This window comes from Pristiophorus japonicus, chromosome 12, assembly GCF_044704955.1.
Source record: "Pristiophorus japonicus isolate sPriJap1 chromosome 12, sPriJap1.hap1, whole genome shotgun sequence".
Taxonomy (NCBI): domain Eukaryota; kingdom Metazoa; phylum Chordata; class Chondrichthyes; family Pristiophoridae; genus Pristiophorus; species Pristiophorus japonicus.
Genome location: NC_091988.1, coordinates 148692204 through 148700503, shown reverse-complemented (window position 1 = coordinate 148700503; position 8300 = coordinate 148692204).

Sequence of the window (8300 nt, the reverse complement as noted above, 5' to 3'; positions counted from 1 at the left end):
ACAACGTACAGAGTACAGTGATTAGAGAGTAGAGATATTATTTTAAATTAGTGAAAGTAATTATTGACAGTGATATGGGGCATATGCTTTCCCTGCCATTAATTGCAACTGCTCACACACTGGTTACTGAAAGGATCAATCGAAGAGGTGGCAGAGTAATGCGTAGATGGAGACGAAGACAGAGGAGGAGACGTATAGCCAACGAAAGTACTTGGAAAAGCAATCTTACCTGAACTTGTCCGAAAATGCTTGTCTTAGGAGGTTGCGATTCCGGAAGGGGGTCATCGATGAGATGTGTCAACTCGTCAAGGGTGATTTGGAGCCTTCCAGCACCATCAGAACCGCACTGTCTGTTGAGGTGAAGGTTACTGCTGCCCTAGCCTTCTACGCATTGAGATCTTTTCAGGCTTCAGCTGGCGACATCTGCCATATCTCTCAGCACGCTGCACACTGCCGCATTCGACAGGTGACCGAAGCCCTTAGCGCTCGCAGGATGGACTTCATAAGCTTCCCAATGACCAGGGAGGCACAGACCGAGGGCTTTGGGTTTCTCGAGAATAGCAGCCTTCTCCAAGGTGCAGAGAGCAATAGACTGCACGCACATTGCCCTGAAAGCACCCTTAAAGAACGCAGAGGTGTTTCGGAACAGAAAGGGGTCCCACTCACTAAATATGCAGCTTGTTGTCGACCACAATCAAACAATTATGACAGTAAATGCTACATTTCCTGGCAGCGTCCATGATGCGCACATCTTACGTGAAAGTGCTATCCCTGACCTGTTTGTCAATCAGCCAGAAGGTCACAGTTGGATGCTGGGAGATAAACGATATGGCCTTGCCAGTTGGCTGATGACCCCTCTGTAATCCTGTCACCGAAGCACAGAAACTGTATAATGAAAGTCACATAGCGACAAGCAACATCATTGAAAAGACAATTGGACTCCTAAAGCAGCGCTTCAGATGCCTGGATCATTCAGGAGGCAGCCTACAATACCACCCTGACCAGGTCGCAGAGTTTATTGTGATGTGTTGCATGCTGCATAACCTAGAGAGGATAAGTAATGCCAGATTGGACTGCAGGTCCACCTCCAGAAGGAGGGGAGACAGAAGAGCCAGCCGGTGAAGAGGACGCAGGCGAGGACATAGGGGACGCAATCAGCCTGGCGATCTAGCACCAGTACCACCACCCCCCTCCCGAAGACCAGTAGCCAGTGGCAGTTACACGGCTGCTAAGCTGTTGCATCAGCAGCTCATTAATGAACGCTTTGCATGAACTATCATTGTGGATATTCAAATGTTCATTTACAGTTAGGATTAATCAAAAGTTTCATTTGCATGGGGTTTCCTTGTTGTCTTGCCTGCACTGGCCTATCATCGGCATTAATGCTTACTTTATTGAAGTTTAAGTAAAGTACTACTATAATAAAAGAATAAACAAATAAGGATGAACAACTGTAAATTTGTTAACTAATATAACTAAGAGAGAAGGCACAAAATTTGTTGAATTAAAGATTTTTTTATTAACAAAGACAACAAACGAATTAAAAAAAAAACTATTGAACAACACCCTCCCTCCACCCCCACCCCCAACCCACCCTTCCCTCAAATCCCAATGAATCTTGAACAAAACGTTAACAATTTAAAAAATAACAATTCAACAATGAAAAACATCCCCCCACCCCCCCCCCCCCCAACCTGCGGCCATGTTTCCCTCCAGGTCCTGTCGCACCCCGTATTCTTAACCCACCCACCCGTTTTGGTCTACACAGACCCCACGAACGCGTTGTGCAGTGTGGGACGGCAAGACTTCCTGCCATGGTGGAGGTGATGGAGTGGAAGCAGAAGCCTGAGGCTCCACTTCCAAGTCAGGAGGAACTGTGTCCTCTGTACTCGCTTGCGTGCTCAGAGTCTCGCTGCGAGCTGACACGACACCTTGGGGTGCGGCGCCGTGTCCAGCCAACAACGCATACGGAAGGGCATTGGTTACGCCGGTCTGCTGACGAATGGCCTCCAACGTCTCCTGTGCTGTCTGTGCTTGCACGGAAAACCAGTTGGAGCAGTTCGCGGAGAACTGGCTCCAGTTTGCAGAGAAACCCGCGAAACCCTGGATAAGGTCACGACCGATCGCGACCGTCTCCCTGCACAGGGATATCAAGTGCTCTGTCTGGCCCTCCGTGGTAGGCAATTGCTCATCCCGCTGACCGGACCTCCGTGGGGTCAGCGTTTGCAATATTTCGCACCTTGGCATCACCACCTGCACACCGCTTGGTCCCAGTGCCTCATCCATCTCAATAGAGATGGCTGCAGGTTGTCCCTGCCCCCCCCCACACCCTACCCCACCCCCCCACAAAAATAATCTCTTCCTCTTCCTCTTTCTCTCCCTCTTCCTCTTCCTCCTCCTCTTCCTCCATATTTGACTGTGTAAGAGTCGTAGATGAGTCCACTGACTCTAACGATACTTGACCTTAAAAAGACGAATGACATTTCTAAACAACTTATTGGCCATAACATAAGAATACTTTTCAATACCCCATATGCACAAGGGTTCACCAGGGCTGCCATGACCTTATTCGTAAATCAAGAGTACAACAAAAGTATCATATTATTATAATTGCAGAACATTACATGCAGAACTAAGATTTTTAATATGAATTTAATAATGTTTGACACATTGCACAGTTCCCATTACTCACGAGACTCAAAGGTGGGTTCGGTCACACCATGGGTCGTGACCAAACGGCTGTCAGGCCCCACTAAGGTAACCACAAGCTCCTCGTATTCGGATAAAATCTGCACCTGAGCAGAGCCGCCACCCGTCTTCCTCTGCTCGGTGTGATTGAAAGATATCTTCTTCTGTAAATGGTAAGATAACATTGCATGGCATAAGCTAATAGATTTGGTAATAAACATTTAAGACTGACAGATTTAAATGTTCAATTAGAAATTAGCATTGTATTGCATATGCATCATAATTCATAATATAAACTTCAACTTAGTGTTAGGATGCATAAATTAATTCATAATTTAATGAATACTATAACGAAATTACATTCAAGATTTAAATTAAAATTTGCATGCATCACTTAAATATTACATATGTAAAATTTAAAATATAAAATGCAACTTACTCTGGCTGCTGCCAGCAAGCTGTTCCACCTTTTCCTGCACTGGTCAGGTGTACGTACTTCATTCGAAGCCGAGGTTATGACATCGTCAATCTCAGCCCAGATTCTCCTATATGCACGGGGTGAAGGTTTCCCATGCCCACCCAGTGTTAAATTATCCCACCTGCTGCTCACTATGTTCACCAATGCCTCATTGGTCTCCTCGCTAAAGGGTTTAGCCCTTTTACATTCAGTTTCTCCCTCCATAGTAATATATATTTAAATATATTTTTCAATATATTAGATAATATATTATCTAAGTTCAAATATTGGTCAAAAAATTACTTAATGAATAATTTTCAACAAGATTTCACTTTTCAATCCAACCACACTCAAACAGATCCTACTCTCTCTCTCTCTCTCTCTCTCTCTCTCTCTCTCTCTCTCTCTCTCCCTATCTTCCCTCTTCCCCCCCCCCCCCCCACTTTCTGTGCATGTGTGATGACCCCTGACTCCTCAAAACACGGCAAAGAAACTCAACCACAAAAGAAATCCCACACATGTGCAGAATAGTGTTGCTGGGAAGCTTTTTTTTCTTTGATTTCCGTTTTTGGTGAGCAATCATGAGATCGCTGAAAAATCACCGCCCATTTGACATCGCCGGGGTAAGGCCGAGTGGAAAATTGCCAAAAAACAAAATGGGCCTTGTGCCGGCGATCAGCAAGGCCAAGACGTCCCATATCGCTGGAACATGGCCCATTCTTTTGGGCCTTAGCCCCATGGAAGGTCTAGCCCCATGTCTCTGAGCCATAGGAGGGTGGCGTCAGCACACCTGACCTGGGTGGGAACAGCAAGAGGAACGGAGCAGGAACAGAAGCATAAAGCGAGGACAGCCCCAGGTCCCAGTGCGGCGTCGGCACACCCGACCTGGGTGGGAACAGCAGGAGGAGCAGAGCAGGAGCCAGTCACCACAGGGAGCAGCAGGCAACTGGTAATGTATAGTGTGATTGTTAAACCTTTGTTAATAAACCAACTAGTTCTTAATAGCAATGTGTTGCTATTAATTCTTAAGCAAAGAACCCATGAAGCAAATACATTGCAAAACCGATTCACCGTGTTGAAGAGGCACAATTTGTGTCTAGTAACAGCATCTTAAAAATACACTTTCTGTTGGCCTTTGTGAATAAATAGTTGTTCAGCCATGAACTCATTGAATGGTGGTGCAGGCTCGAAGGGCCGAATGGCCTACTCCTGCACCTATTTTCTATGTTTCTATGTTTGGTTTTATTTTTACTGCAAGCATTTTAGGTCAGCATAATCCTCAATCCATTTTTTAATCCTAAACATAAGTTAACCTGGTGTGTCAAAGTGATCATTCACTATCACGTGCTATATACAGTGAAATGACTCAAGTGCCTTTGGTGTTACATTTCTAATTGTTGGAATACTTGTATTTAAATAGCATCTTGTGTGAAAAGTGTTTCACAGTCTGAATTACATTTCTAAAGCAATAGTGACTTGTATAGACAAGTGCAGCATTGACGTTCTGCCTGCCATGTCTCACAAACAGCAATGGGGTATTGTTTTTTGGTGGTATTGCTTGAGGGAGGAATGTTGGCTGGCCTGGACAGTGGCAAAATGCTCTGCTAAATTGATGATTGGCCATTGATCAGCACTAATCTTCAGATGGTGGTACAATATCTATCTCTTCAGCTCTTAAAGCAATATTGGCCCTGAAATTCCAGTCGGAGGATTCTTTCGAATGAACGCTCCTGACCAGAGAATTTTAACAAAATTATCTGGTGGTCCTGGAGACACCTGGGATTCCGGTGAGGAGGCCTTCTCCTCCCGCGCTGTGGATTTCGCTCCCGTCCTCCAGGTTCCTATTAATGAGAGAGAAAAAAACTAAACACCATAATAAAAAATAAAAAACACACTTCACATAATGAAAATTAATTGAAATTAAAGTTAATAAATGTCTTCGAAAAAAAATATTTTTCCTTTTTTTTTAAAGTTTTGTAATTAGGGTTTAAAATAAACACTTTAGGGGGCAAGGTTTTTAACATAAGATTTGTTTCTAAATTTTATTTTTTATGTTTTAAAACTCTTACACTGGTAAAAGTAACCTATGCGCCTGCTTTTACCAGCGCAAGAGTTTTAAGGACATTCGCCGGGCAAGAGATGGGCAAATACTGCAATCTTGCCCATGCAAATGTCCTAGCTGCCGAGATGCGTGCGATCTGTCAAGCCAGAACTTGGCAGATCAGAAAAGCTGGTTTTTGGCACATGCGCCAAAAACCAGCTTTTGCGATGCCTTCCTGGGTCCATACACACTCCGTACAGACCTGGGGAGGCTGGGATTTCAGGGTTATTAAATGTTATAACTAGCAAATATTTCCATATTTCATTTTCTATAATTTAATATAATTAGAAAATTTGGTATGTTATAGCATAGTAGGTGATGCATATGGAAAACTCTTCAGATATGATATTTATCCAATAGATGAATCCAACTGACCTATCTTGTGCTACAAATCAGAGTCCTAATGTCAGATAAATATAGGTCCATGGATTCTTTCCGTTTTATACTATGAGTGCAACTGAAATTATTATTTTTTTAAATGTATAGCAGATAAAATGATTTGGCACATATTAACATCATGTCAAAACAGTGAAAATAATGTCGGTGGCCAGGAATGTTTGCTTTGTATGATGGATTCTGTGGGCCTATGATGCTTCAATAGTATTTTCTTCAGTTATTTTTTTGAATTTTTTAATCTATATTTTTGGATTAATATAAGATTATTGCAGTCATTTATCATTTTCTTGATTCAATTATGTTGCAGGTCAGGTAAGATTAGAAAGTGTTACTTGTTTCCATGTTACATTCCTGGTCATTCTTTATACCTGTAGTCTCTCTTTCTATATTTTGTCTATTTTCCCTATTTTCCCTGTCTTGTTCCTTGGTTTTAGCTGTTTTCAAAGAAAAGTTCAATTTTCTCAATGATGCCTGGTTTTCATTTTCCATTCCTCGTGTGAGAAATCCACGATACCAGCAAGTGGATGCTCCACATTGAAATCAAGTTTGACTCACGTATTCATTCTCTCTTTCAGCATTGAATCTCAGTTGTGGTTTTCTGCAAAGGTATTTCCCCTGAGGGAGCGAGGGAAATTCAAAGGACAAGTGAACCCACTCCTCCAGTGAGGGATAGGAAGTGAGTCACTTACTGCCTCGAGCCGAGAGTAATGGTATTTTGCAAGTTTTAGGGGTGATAGTCATGCTGGATTTGCATCAAACTGTAAATGTTATACTCTGCATTCTGTTGCCTCAAGTCTTAACTATAGACTAGTTCTTGGAAACGTCACACTGAACCAAATATGCAGATTGGCCTGACTATTTCCGTGGGTGGAAAATTTGCGATCAGATTTTATTTTAAGTAAGGTTTACCTGGTGGTCATAGCATCCAACACGTCAAACCATTTTCCCAGCAGCAACCAGATTTCTCCCATCGGTACCAACCTCTTTTAAGACTCCTATTATAAATGTTTATGCATTAAAATCTCATTATTGGGAATTTATTATACAATATCTATTGTGCATTACATCTTATCAGAAGCTCCTCTTGTCCTTTTTTGAGCTGCTCTGTTAGTTATTAAACCACTTTGGGCATGACTTGAAAGATGTCTTCATAGAATCTTACAGCACAGAAGGAGGCCATTCAGCCCATTGTGCCTGTGCTGGCACTTTGAAAGAGCGATCCAATTATTCCCACTACTCTCTTTCCACATAACGCTGTAAATTTCCCTCCTTCAAATATTTATCGAATTCACTTTTGAAAATTATCATTAAATCTGCTTCCACCACCCATTCCAGATAATAACTCGCTGCGTAATTTCTTTTTCCTCGTCACCTCTGGTTCTTTTGTCAATTTTATCCTGTTCCAGTCTGAGTTTCACTTGACAAAGCACAACTATACAAACTTCCCTCCTTTACAGTAAGCATGCTGAGTTTATTTGCCATTAGCAAACTCAAATCGTATTTTAGGCAGTGGGATTTCACAAAAATGCTATAATAATTGAGATTTTATAAAAAAAATATTGTTGCAAGATTTGGGTCTGCATTGGAGATCCTCTCGCTAGCCTCCACGATCTGGAATTCCCTCCTTAAATCCCTGTGACTCCACCTCACTCTCCTCCTTCAAGACCCTCTTTAAAAATTCAATTGCCCCCGAAAATTGGGCACGGGTTTCGCGATGCATGATCAACACGCTCCTGTTCGTTTCGATGTAAGCAGCAGGCCAACTTCATGCTGTCTAGTAATTTACATGATTGTATGGCGCAGCTTAGCACTGAACACACTGCCAAGTGGCTGCATGCTCAGCAGGGGGCCCAAGTTGAGGGTGAGGAAGTAGTGTCTCAAATGAGCGTACTATGCTTAAACAAAGGGGATTACAGTGGGATGAGGGCAGAGTTGGCTAAAGTAGACTGGGAACACAGGCTAAACGGTGGCACAATTGAGGAACAGTGGAGGACTTTTAAGGAGCTCTTTCATAGTATTCAACAAAAATATATTCCAGTGAAAAAGAAGGGCGGTAAGAGAAGAGATAACCAGCCGTGGATAAACAAGGAAATAAAGGAGAGTATCAAATTAAAAACCAATGCGTATAAGATGGCCAAGGTTAGTGGGAAACTAGAAGATTGGGAAAATTTTAAACGACAGCAAAGAATGACTAAGAAAGCAATAAAGAAAGGAAAGATAGATTATAAAAGTAAACTTGCGCAAAACATAAAAACAGATAGTAAAAGCTTTTACCGATATATAAAACGGAAAAGAGTGACTAAAGTAAATGTTGGCCCCTTAGAAGATGAGAAGGGGGATTTAATAATGGGAAATGTGGAAATGGCTGAGACCTTTAACAATTATTTTACTTCGGTCTTCACAGTGGAAGACACAAAAACCATTCCAAAAATTGCTGGTCACAGGAATGTGGGAAGGGAGGACCTTGAGACAATCACTATCACTAGGGAGGTAGTGCTGGACAGGCTAATGGGACTCGAGGTAGACAAGTCACCTGGTCCTGATGAAATGCATCCCAGGGTATTAAAAGAGATGGCGGAAGTTATAGCAGATGCATTCGTTATAATCTACCAAAATTCTCTGGACTCTGGGAAGATACCATCGGATTGGAAAGCAACT